Here is a 12858-nt window from a genome sequence, read left to right as displayed (position 1 = left end):
TCTACTTTCATCGCTTATTACTTTAATTAATAAACACGCTTTTCCTGGTTTAAGAGACTGCTGGCTTCCCGAACATATCTTATGACAAGATCATCCTTCTTCCTTATTCCAATCAGCGAAAATTTTAATTAATGTGCATTTCCTGCGCAATCAAGCGCTCTCAAATAGAGACGTTAGGTGTACGCATTACAAGTCACTAACGCACATACTGCTCTATCTACGCCGTGAACCGCGCGCAGTGAATTCTTGCAGCGGTGAGGTAAGAAAAGCGGCGAAAAAAGTGAATCAATTTATACGCAGGATATACTCGGAGTCACGCTTCAAGGTCCAACTGTCGGCTACTGCTTGCGCTCCAGTCGCCATCTTTGCAATACCAGTTTAGTTCTTTGAACTTCACGCACACGCTTTTTTTTTTTTCGCCCTTTACACTTGAGCGAAATTTTGCATCGTTCCTTCACACGAAACAGCGCCGCTTCGCCAATTTGCCACTGGCGTATGCCGAGCACGGGTCCCATACTGAATCTTTACGTTCGTTTTTGCTTATGTTTCACCGCAAACGCCTCGAGTCTTCAATGGCGACTACATGTAAGCGACTGTCGCACGTCATGTGTCGTGGCATGGCGACCTTCACCGCACCTCAACGCTATTAGCTGTGTAAGTGCTAAACATGCAATACTGCGAGGCTAACGACACCACTGGCGCCGTCTTGCGATTGCACAGCATTACACAGCACCGGGCTAGCCTCGATATAGGTTGGGCCCCGCCGGCTTCTTCGGCTGCCGCGAACTCCTCTACAGTAAAGCCTCCCTTAATATCTACACTTATACAGTTCGCCGCTGACAACGCGTTGCATCGAAGCAGTAACGTTGAAGCAGTTTATCCTGCAATTAAACTGAAAGTGGCAATGAAAAGAGCCGGATAAGGATTAAAATTTTGGTCATTTCGTCGTTAGCGATCCCTGCACTGCAAAAACGTTGAAAGAAAAACGTTGGTTTATCAATATTGAAAAAATAAAAAGGTTACAATAGAATTAAAGTAAGCAGACTGGATTGATTCTGGGCAAAATTTCAAACTGAGCTAAAACGATAATACTGCGCGCACGTACCAAGGCCCATCAAGTAACTCGATAGCGACTTCCGAAACCGTTGCCGCCTCTTTATGTAGCAGTATATATGCGACCGATAAAATCTCAGGCTAGTTTCCAGCTATAGAGTTAACGCTCCCTATGTTTTCTGGATTTTTGGCAGCTAGTGCCTTGACTTTGTTCTCTGAAATATGTTGGGAAATGCGCTTTGTGTAGTACTGTGGGTTTTAATATTATTTTGCGAGCATAAACGAAGATTGCTGACGTTCTTGCAATATATATCGCACGTGATAGGCCGGGAAATTATTGGTTCAATGGCTTCTTACGTGCTTTGTGGCACCCCTACATTGCGGACACTTCCGAAGAGCCGCCCAGCAGAAAGTTCCAATTCATAACGTCTTGTAGCCCTTGTTTCCTGTGCCTGCTATTGTCCATTGGCCGGTGCTCAACACCATCGCGGGCACTTTGGCTTGCTCCATCACCTCCTGAAAGCCACATTAATCGACCCGCATTAGTTGAACAAAAAGAAAAGCGCTGTGTGAAAGCTGGAACAGACGAAGTCCGATCAACTACACACGAGCGGCGGAGCACATGCTTCAATGAAGTGTTTTAAGCCTAAACAATCCATTTTTGCAATGACACTTGTACATGGGGGTCTCCCAGGGTTCACGGCGCACCCTCTTCGGAGTAGTGCGTCTGTCGCAAAAAAAAAAAACTATAATGACATCACGCTTCAGCACCACGTGGTCATTTATTGACCAATTACGATTAAAAACACTTTCCGTTCATCTCCTTGCGAACGAACGAGAATATGCCGCACGTGGCCGTGTGTTTCAAGTCATGTGTGCGACATAAGAGCTGGCGCGTCTAATAATTAAATAAAAATAAAAAATGCAATAAATTAGCGCCGGGAGGCTAGCACAACTCGTGGCTATACTTTCTAGCCCCATTATAGGGAGGGTGAAAATTGTGGCAAAAATTTTTATTTCACCTCGCCTTCCAAGGCGTATGTATCTGGCACATTGTGTGCATCGTTCCTTTGTGCACACACACCTTCACAGAGAGTAACTTCGCTGCAGTTAAGCTTTACGGCAATAAACGGGAACCAGTCGAAAAGGCTCGCTGACTCCTTGCTAGCTTTACAGCATCTGGCGAGCATACTGGTTGTTTTGTGTGCTGGTTACGTTCCGCGGTATCCCCCCCGCTCTCTTTCTCTCGATATATATATATACACACACATGAAGGAAGCCAACAGTCACCGAAACCAAGGTGCACAGGGGAATGTTTTTTATTTTTTAATTTGTAGTGTTGGTTAGTGGGAGAAAATTACTTCAATTCATTGCCAACACTACCAATTACCAAAACTACAAATTAAAAGATAAAAATACATACACCTGTAAAAAATACATACAGATTCCCCTATGCACCTTGGTTTCGGTGACTGTTGCTCCCTTCATAAGTTTGTCAAAAACGAGTCCCTCATTTCCCTTACCTTGTCTGGTATATATATATATATATATATATATATATATATATATATATATATATATATATATATATATATATATATATATATATATATATATATATATATATATATATATATATATATATATATATATATATATATATATATATATATATATATATATATATATATATATATATATATATATATATATATATATATATATATTTCTTCGACTCCGATATTCCGACCACACCCTCTAGCCGGCGCCACGAGCATAACCCTCTAAGAGCAGGCTAAAACACGCACTTCTCTTATGTAGCGACCGTATTCACGCTGGTTCCAACGGCGGCTGGCTTCGTTATGCCGACAAACAGACGGTAAAATGCTGCCGGATTTAGCCCCGGCGCACGCGTGTACGCCGAATTCCGTGAGCGGTATAGGCGAACCACCAACGGGCCTGCCCTCGGCGTGGCTTCAATATGCAGTGCAGCGGCAGGCCGCGGTGTGACGAGGCGAGCACTGCAGCAGCCGCCTATTTTCGGGGAATGACGATGCGCGTGGCTGGGCAGCTTGCTTTGCGGCGCCGGCAGCTCTCGCTGTTGTCTCCTCCGCTGCTGCTTCTTTTTTTCGCTCGCTTCTAATCCGTCTTTCTCCCCGCTGCGACTGCTTTGCATCGCGCCGGGGTCAGACAGGCGTGGTGCGAGCCTGGCTCTGGCGCCCGTTGCTGCTGATTGATGCACTGCGCTGTTTGTTGTCTTTTACTGAACGCGGCAAGTTCACAGTATATAGCGCCGTCCTGGAAGCATGCGCTGGCAACGCCGATCGCCTCTCTTTTCAACTTGCTTAAACGACAGCAGCAAGGGGTGCAAAGCTAGACGAGAAAGCTGCGAGGCTTTTTTGATCGTTTACACTTCGTCGTGCGCTACACATTCCCAAGGGCACGGTACGGCAGGCCAGAGCAGCCTCTAACGCTAGTTGAGCCTATAACTAAATATAAGCATACGGTAAAACCTGCTCAGCCACAGATCTTAGTGTCACGCGTTTTAATGTAGATGCCCAGTGAGCAGAGGTTACCCCGTAGACGTTTTGAAACGCCTAAAATGGTCGCAGGCAAATTGGCCATACCCGCCGCGGTGGCTCAGTGGTTAGGGCGCTTGGTTAAGGCGCGCTCACACTAGCGGGAAGCTTCCCGCGCCGGCACAGCGTCAACGTCGACGCTGCCTCGCAGCTCCTCAGAATGACGCTCACACTGCGCGCGTTTTCTCGCTGCGGTTGTCTTGGAATGTGGAGAGAGGAGGCGCTGAGGGAGGACCCGAACGAGCACAAAGAGAAGGGGATAGTCACGTGACACTAGAGAAGACTGGAAAGCGCACCCTGCTAGCTCCCCTCCCGTCGCCCTGGCAAAGCAGCCGCCGAGTGCCCGGCCGGCCGGCCGGCCGGACGCGCGCAGCCTCCGCCTCCGCCGACGGGGTCACTGAACTGGGACCGACGTCACGGTTCACGGTCGGCGCCCATTGGCTGTTCTGGTCACCGGCACGGGAAAAATAGGTACCGAACCCATCGCTCCGCGGGACGGCAGAGCAGGCTGTCCGCGGGAGAAAAACCGGCTTGCGCGGGAAGCGGCACGCGGGAAACGTCCAGCGTTGCGCGTTTTCCCGCTAATGTGAGCGCGCCTTTACTGATCCGGAGTACCCGGGTACGAATCCAATCGCGGCGGCAGCGTTTCGATGGAGGCGAAACGCAGAGGCGTCCGTGTTCTATGCGATGTCAGTGCACGTTAAAGATTCCCAGGTGGTCTAAATTATTCCGGAGACCTCCAAGGCTCTCTCTGACACAGTTGACAACCCCTCACCCTTACTAAGCTACGCAGAAATTACGTTGTACTATAAGATCACAAGAAGGAAATATGCTCTTCCTCACAAAACCATAAGTAATAATGAAGAGCACATAATCAGGCGACTACAAACTAATACTCTGCCCAATCCTTACCTAATGAGTAAATGGTACCCAGACACATACGATTCGTCCTGTCCCTTCTGTGGAGCAGTTGGCACACTCTTTCACGCGGTTTGGGAATGTCAAGAAAACCCAGACTTGGACAGCAATCCCGATCCGACTTATGAGCGCTGGGAGGCAACCCTTCATAGCCACAGCCGCCTGGACCAGAAATCGCTGGTTGAGAGGGGCCGGATTATGATGGCGACCAATGGGTTCTCGTACTGAACCCACCCAGTTTTTATGCTCTGAATAAATGTTTTTCCTCCTCCTCCAATGCGGCACCTCTTTCTTCCTTTCTTCTTTCACTCCCTCCTTTATCCCTTCCTTTATGGCGCGGTTGAAGTGTCCGCCGAGATGTGAGGCAGATACTGTGCCATTTTCTTTCCTCAAAAAAAACAATTTTCAAATTGGGCTACACAAGATAGCTACAGGACAGTGCCTACTATGTGGGAGACATCTAACTTAAAATGTGTAGAAGTTGTCATCGCATTGTTTTTCACGTCTTGGGCTACACAAGACGCTTACAAGTCGGTTTAAGTAAGGTGTCTAGGTGCAAGATTCCCCGCTTGACACGTCTAGAGGGCGTCCTTACGAGACGTTTCAAGACGTCTACAACTTGTGTCGCCTTGGCCACCGGTGACTTCAAAAAACGTTTAGAATGTGCCTCTACGAAGCGCTCTACATGCTGCCTGCGCAAGAGGTTCGGAAGGCAGCTTGACTCCGTCACCAAAGACATCCCGTTTGAGGTACCTACGGGTTGGCTGGGATATGTTCGTTATCTTGGCCGGCGCAGGACGTTGCCTTGCTTAAGGCTGTTCGAAAACGCACACGCATTTACTGAAAATTTGATTAGAATTCGCTACCAAGAGCTACTGGCACAACTTGCTACAGTGTCACACTGACGCCTAGCGTAACTGTTTCTCTGCACACAACTAATGGACATAGTTGTAATCTTAGTTATGAGCGGCGGAATTCAGCGCTTGTTTCCTTCACTACTGGATGCGTGCAGTCTGGAAGGAGCCATTAAAACAACAGCAAAATATCCTTCTTGGGCTATTTCAACAAGGCGTTCAGGTGATATTAGTGTCTCGCTCGGTCGTCAAGAAATGAACAGCTACTCTCAAACAAAATTTTTGTGCGTCCCAGCTATGCACAGCTTGTCAACGATTTTTCAAGTGTTCCAAAATATCAGTTCGCGGGTGTTTTCGCCTTTTGACCTAATCGAAAAGCGTCCACCAGGTGAATTGACGTCGCGCACATAGTCCTGATCAGAAAACCTGCCGAGGTGGCTCAAGAAGGGTGGCATATTGCTGGTGAATGCGAGATCCCGGGTTTGGTACCAGTTCCCGGTTGCCACAATCCAATCGAGCATAGATGCTGGTGCCTCCTATTTGGCTGCTGTTGGAGTGCCAGATCGCCTGGTGGCGCCTCTGCCACCAGAAGGCCCTTAAAAGCAAAGGCATGATCTTTCATGAAGGAAGATGTGACGCAGCTATAGCCGCATACAACCACCTACAACTCAAGAACGAAGCAGCTTTTCCCCGATAAATTACCCCCTTCCATCCAGTGTCGACGGCCGATTCTCATGACCATGCTAGCGTGACAATGCAGGGAGGAAAATTTCCCGACCATGGAGGAAAGGGACGATCCCCTTTCATCTGCCACTCCCTGCATTGTAACGCTAGCAGGGCCATGTGAATCGGCCGACGCCATTGGCTGGAAAGGGTTCCTCTGACGCGGAAAAGCCACTTGAGTTCTTGAGTTGTATCCGACTATAGTGCCTAAAATGTGAAAGAGTCGTACACAGTCGCTGCGCCTGAGATGACAAGCGAGAATTTTGAAATTTAATTAATTACATTCGGTGCAATAGCACTGCTGACCGTATAAATAATGTGGCAGCTTCTTCGGTCAGCAGCCACAGATTTCGTTTATCGTCTTGGCCATTGGCTCTGGCTTTTGCTGTCACATTTTTACAGTCTTTCGATGTGAGCTAAAGATAAACATCTATCCAGAAAAAAAAGCTTTTCTATCATTTTAAAATGCTATAAAAACCTTATCAGCTGCTCAGATTTTCTCTCGTTTTGCGATTTTTTTGTTTTCTGCTGTGGATGGCGCCGATGGCAGATTACTTTTGTGAAAAACGCGCGGCATTTATGCCGAACAGCTCCGCACAGCGCGAGTTTGAATTAAACGACCTGATTCACAAATGCATTTGGGATGATTTCTCAAGGCCTTAGAGGTCTGACTCCGGAATCCTTTCTGTTCCATCTGCGAGAGGCCGTAGATGCATCTGTAGGCTTGGACATGTTAATTTGGACCGCCGGTGGATTTCCTAATAACGCGGAGAAATGCGTTTCCCCTATTTCAAGACATTGATCTTTGTTCCTCGAACGACATCCATACGGCTGCGATTCAGGGTCGCTGCCGAAGAACACGATCGAAGAGAGTTTGAGCAACCGCGATGGACCCGCGCGAAACGACCGACGAATGCCGAGTGATTTTTTTTTTTTTTGGCGGGTGAAGCAAGCTTTCCTCTTGTTGCTCAACCTTAGCCATGCATCGAGGAGCGCGTCATATTGCCGTTTCTTGCACGACGCCGGTGCGCGAGCTCTCCATCGACGAGTCAGTTACCTCACGATTGACGCACAACGTCGGCCCCTTATCTAGATATGCGCGCCACGCATGCACGATGCAGATGTGACCGGCGTGCGTATGCTGCGACGATATGTAGTACACCTACAAAGGCGGTGTCTCGCTCGATGCGCATTTTAAGGAAGAAAAATATGCTTTTTGCACGGATGACTCGGGCCATGAAACGACCTTTTTTCTTTGGTTATGCGCGCGTGTGTGTCGTCTGTCCGTCCATCCGCCCACCCGTCCGTCCGTTTTGATATGATTTGATTCCTCCATGTATATATCTGTAAGTATATGTATGTATGTATGTATGTATGTATGTATGTATGTATGTATGTATGTATGTATGTATGTATGTATGTATGTATGTATGTATGTATGTATGTATGCATGCATGCATGCATGCATGCATGTATGTATGTATGTATGTATGTATGTATGTATGTATGTATGTATGTATGTATGTATGTATGTATGTATGTATAAGTTTGCATGTATGATTACTGTGTGTGTGTGTGTGTGTGTGTGTGTGTGTGTGTGTGTGTGTGTGTGTGTGTGTGTGTGTGTGTGTGTGTGTGTGTGTGTGTGTGTGTGTGTGTGTGTGTGTGTGTGTGTGTGTGTGTGTGTGTGTGTGTGTGTGTGTGTGTGTGTGTGTGTGTGTGTGTGTGTGTGTGTGTGTGTGTGTGTGTGTGTGTGTGTGTGTGTGTGTGTGTGTGTGTGTGTGTGTGTACGTGCGTGCATGCGTGCGTGCGTGCGTGCGTGCGTGTGTTCCAAGAGAAGGCAAGCGTAGCAGGGGGCGACAGAAAGGTGTGCGGATGAGATTAAGAAAATTTGCGGGAACAAGGGGGCCGCAGCTGGCGTAGGACATAGATCATTGGAGAGATATGGGAGAGGCCTTTGCTCTGCAGTAGGCGCAGTGAGGCTGCATACGTGCACTAGGACTCAGCCTACCGTCGCATAAACCTAGGCAAGAGTGGGCGGGTTTTGCCTACACCCACTAAATCTACGTTCTGTGTAACTAGAGCCAAGCTGCAGCCACCGGAGTTACGAACATTATGAATCGAACTAGCAGCTTTTACTCGCACATCCACATTTAACCGTGCTGCAAAATGAAAAGCAGCACTATCACTAGAATTTATGGGTACTCATTTGTGGAACAGTCTTGATTATAGCGTTCAAATTTCACTTACGCTTCATGCCTTACAGGAAGAGAAATTCGAACTTCTTTACTCAATTCATCCTAGCCATATTCTTTAGTAGTCTGGTTTCCGATTTTGAGAGCGTTAGCTCCGACTACTCACCTTTGCTCGTTTCGCGTGCGTTTCTCCAGTCGCTCTCAGATTTCAAGATGTCGGCTAAATCCCGTGATTAGTATAGTGTTTATAACCCAGGTCAGCACAAACTAACACCCCAGCACGTCGTCGGAACGGCACCGGATTGCAGCGTATAGCGGCGTTCCTCTATATATGCACCATCTGAGCGGGTGCCGATACTGGTGCCACTTGGGGGTCGCCATTGGTGACCAAATTGTGGCCCACTCGCTTGGCGCAGAAGGTTCGGAGTAATGGCAAACAAATTGGCGCAATTCGGCGCACAAAGCTGTTGGTCGGGTTGAAGCCAAGTGTTTTTTAGGGATTCGTACCGGCGATCTTTGTTCCTCGGAACCGTAATGAGGGGCTACCTTCGGGGGGCCGTGGCAGGCGAACCATTGGTCGCAAAAGGATGCCGGTGATACCAAAAGAATCGTTGTATCGTGACGTACACAACGGTACCCAATTTTGCCGAAAGCGTAGGTGAAAACAACTCAGATAATGCTCTTCATTTGATATCGCATTCACAAATCATTCCTTTTATTTTTGTCTGAATATAACATGTTTACTTGATGTTTTCGCTAGTGTCCAGTGCCTACTGCTGTAATATGTTTACTGCTAAATAGCTACGTCATTTTTTGCTGTCGTCTGCATGATATGCGTTAGCTTACAATGGTTAAGACACTTAGGCAATTTTTGTTGGGTCCTTGAAGTTGTGTATTCGTATTTCATGCTTTCTGCTCAGTAAACAAATTTTCAAATTTCAAACTTTCAACTCCGGGGTACCAAGCTGCCAGTTTCCTGCCAAATGCATTTACCGTGCACAACAATACCATCGCCAGCTACCAGGTGGATGCCCCAATAAAATGATACAACCGGAGCCAAAAGACCGATACCTGACCTTGAAACCGACGTCACCACACCTCGATAGATCGCTATCCAGACCGCAATCTCGGTCGCGTTGGCCGCAAATGAGTCAAGAGAAAGCGCGCCAGCTCAAGCTCGCATCGGTAAATGTGAGGCAAAATTGCAGGCTTGCGAGGAATATGAAGTCGCAGCGCCCTAAAGGAAAGTGTACCTCTATAATGCACTTTGTAAGTATAGTATGAACCCACATTGAAAGAGATAAAGAACAAGAGAAGGGGTTGGGAAGACTCTTAAATTAACCCAAACACTTCAACCCTGAAAAGCCGAACACCAGACCGGGGGAAGGCTTGTACGCATTAGAAAACCGGCGGGTACCCGATGGCACTGAGAATCGAACCCAGTACCTCCCGAATGTGAGGTAAATGCTCTACCGAAAGGCCACCGCTTCGACCTCGAAGCGCTTAGAAAGACGAATAATATGAGAACTTTCAAGGCAAGCCTCAGTTATTACAACTCTATGCGAGAGATTCGCTGTAACCCGATATATCGCTGCGCCTGTTACCTTTTTTATTCGGAAAGATTTCTGTTGACAACACTGCGAGAAAACGCGTACAGAGCGACGAACACATGCCGTGAGAATTAATTCCGCACGATTGCGCGCTTTTCGACAAACTGCGCGCTACAGGGCGACTGGAAAACAGCGAAGCATGCGTTGGCCGACCATAGAGAGTGGCCGGTGGCGTGCTCCACCTGGACCCGTGGTAGCGGAAAACGATGTCTTTTCGGAAACCGCGGCTGCGCGTGGACACAGCGTGTCGCGTCCTGGAGACACACGCGATCCGCTCGCCGCGAGGACGCGCTCGCGAAGCACGCCGAAGGCAGGCGGCCGTGACGGAGACGACACCGTCGAATTGGGCAACGCGATTACGCGGAACACGTCCCCAGTGATGCATGGCCGCGCATGCACCGCGCCGTGACGCGGGAGCGCATTGCACGCATGTCGCCAGCCATCATATCCTCCCCGCCCTCATCCTTGTCCCACGTCTGTAAAGATGGTGGCCTGCAGACGGTCCGTCTACAGCTGGAGTTAAGTGAACATATCTTGACGCTCTAATATTACAAACAGGACACGAGGCACGGGGCTCGGCTACTGATCCGGAGTACCCGGGGTCGAACCCGACCGCGGCGACCGCGTTTCGATGGAGGCGAAGCACTAAGCCGCCCGTGTGGTGTGCGTTGTCAGTGCACGTTACAGATCACCAGGTGATCGAAATTATTCCGGAGCCCTATACCACGGCACCTCTTCCTTCCTTTCTTCTTTCACTCCCTCCTTTATTCCTTCCCTTACGGCGCGGTCCAGGTGTCCACCGAGATGTCTCAATACTGCGCCATTTCCTTTCCCCAAAAACCAATTTTCATTTTTTTTGTACCCACCGCGGTGGCTAAGTGGTTATGGCGCTCGGCTACTGATCCAGAGTTCCCGGGTTCGAACCCGACCGCGGCGGCTGCGTTTTTATGGAGGCGAAACGCTAAGGCGCCCATGTGCTGTGCGAAGTCAGTGCACGTTAAAGATCCCCAGGTGGTCGAAATTATTCCGGAGCCCTCCACTACGGCACCTCTTCCTTCCTTTCTTCTTTCACTCCCTCCTTTATCCCTTCCCTCACGGTACGGTCCAGGTGTCCGCCGAGATATATGAGACAGATACTGCGCCATTTTCTTTCCCCAACAACCAATTTTCATTTTTTTTTTTTGCAAGAGGCACGCCGAGGTTAAAACCTCCGCTGCCATCGAAGGAAGGTGTCTAAAACGCGCAGTCCCGTGAGGCCTTGTCGTGAAGTCACCTGGCACTAAAGATGTTAACCTTTCTTCCGGAAGTGCCATGACAGTAACATCTTGTCTTCTCCTTCCGTCGCGCATCTATTCATCGCCGTTTGGTGTTTGAAACGGGCCATTTACTAACTGGGTTTCACTTGTAAGTCAGTGGCTAGACATGCTTAGTCTACAAATCCAACGGGTAGTAATCATCCTAAGTGCGCACCATCCTCAAATTTTAGTCAGACCTTGAATTTCGCTCGTCCGAGGCGGCGTAAGAATTAGTTTTCCCAGGAGGCACGAAACGAGCACACTGCCTTCTCCCACTTTTCTTCCTCTCTCCTTTTCATATATTGGCCCGAGGAAGACAATAGTTTGCTAGTACTACCCGCATCGTTGGATGAGTTCGAGATCGGTGATCTATAGGGCTTGAACGAAATCTCTACGCAAAATAAAGCGGTTCGCCTCACCTCAAAGCTGGGAATCGACCCAGCCAACTGAACTTCACCAGCGGAACGCCATATTGCAGCAGTGTCACGGCGTCCGGTCTCTCAACGGCAATCTCGACAGATGTGTCAGTTGAGCAGGCGTTCGCCGGGCAGGAAAGTGATAGGTTGGTAAATCGATTATTTTACCAGTGGCACTGGGCGAAAATGCCGGTGTCGATTGCGTAAAGCCTCTGCGAGCGAAGCGTCCACCCTTCAGTAGCACCACCCACTTCTCCGCCCTAAGTCCACTTTCCGGAAGCGCCACCCACCAACAACCCACCTCCGTCCAACCTCTGCAAGGCATTCACCCATTAGAAGCCCACGCTGGAGCGGGAAGGAAAAAAGAATTAGTGGCGATGAGTTATAATAATAATAATAATAATAATAATAATAATAATAATAATAATAATAATAATAATAATAATAATAATAATAATAATAATAATAATAATAATAATAATAATAATAATAATAATAATATCTTTATTTGTGTCGTAGGGTACATGATCGACACTGGAGGCCGGCAGTAGAAGCAGTCACAAACGACAGCTTGACAGAGCCGCAGGCCCCATGCACTTGGCAGCGGTACAGCGGCAATACTTTTACGCAAGAAAAAAAGATGTAATACACAGTACAGCTCACAGTACACCCTGATAAATAAATTCCATTTTCCTAGACTCAAATACAACATAATATTTTGTATATAAGGCACAAATGAATAGATAGAACATAAAATAGAACATACAACCTGATGGATAGAACATAAAATTATCTTGATTTAAGGCATGAAAGAATGACAATAAACTAATAAGAACAAAAATGCAAATGCGGTTACAGTCTAGTAAGGCAAGAAAAGACAGTCATATTTATAGTTCACTCGTCGGGGGGAAATAGTATGGATATAATACAGTAAAAAACCGGTAGGTAAACATGGTCACTTGGGGTAAGGATTGGGGTAAGGAGTTAGATTGATGCGGAGGAGAAAGCATTCTTCTTTCAGATCCTCCGATCTATCCTAATTCTGATTCCATTCCATTTGCGATTCAATTCCAATTCGGCTCTGATTCTAATTCTGAGTCCATTGTCTTTCACTCCTCAATCTATTCCAGTTCAGACTACTCAGGAACGCAAAATGCGACGCGTCCTCCTACCATCACCGGCGCGGTGGTGCAGCGGTGAAGCAATGCGCCACTG

This window comes from Amblyomma americanum, chromosome 4 (assembly GCF_052857255.1).
Source record: "Amblyomma americanum isolate KBUSLIRL-KWMA chromosome 4, ASM5285725v1, whole genome shotgun sequence".
NCBI lineage: Eukaryota > Metazoa > Arthropoda > Arachnida > Ixodida > Ixodidae > Amblyomma > Amblyomma americanum.
This window is presented reverse-complemented; position numbering follows the sequence as displayed.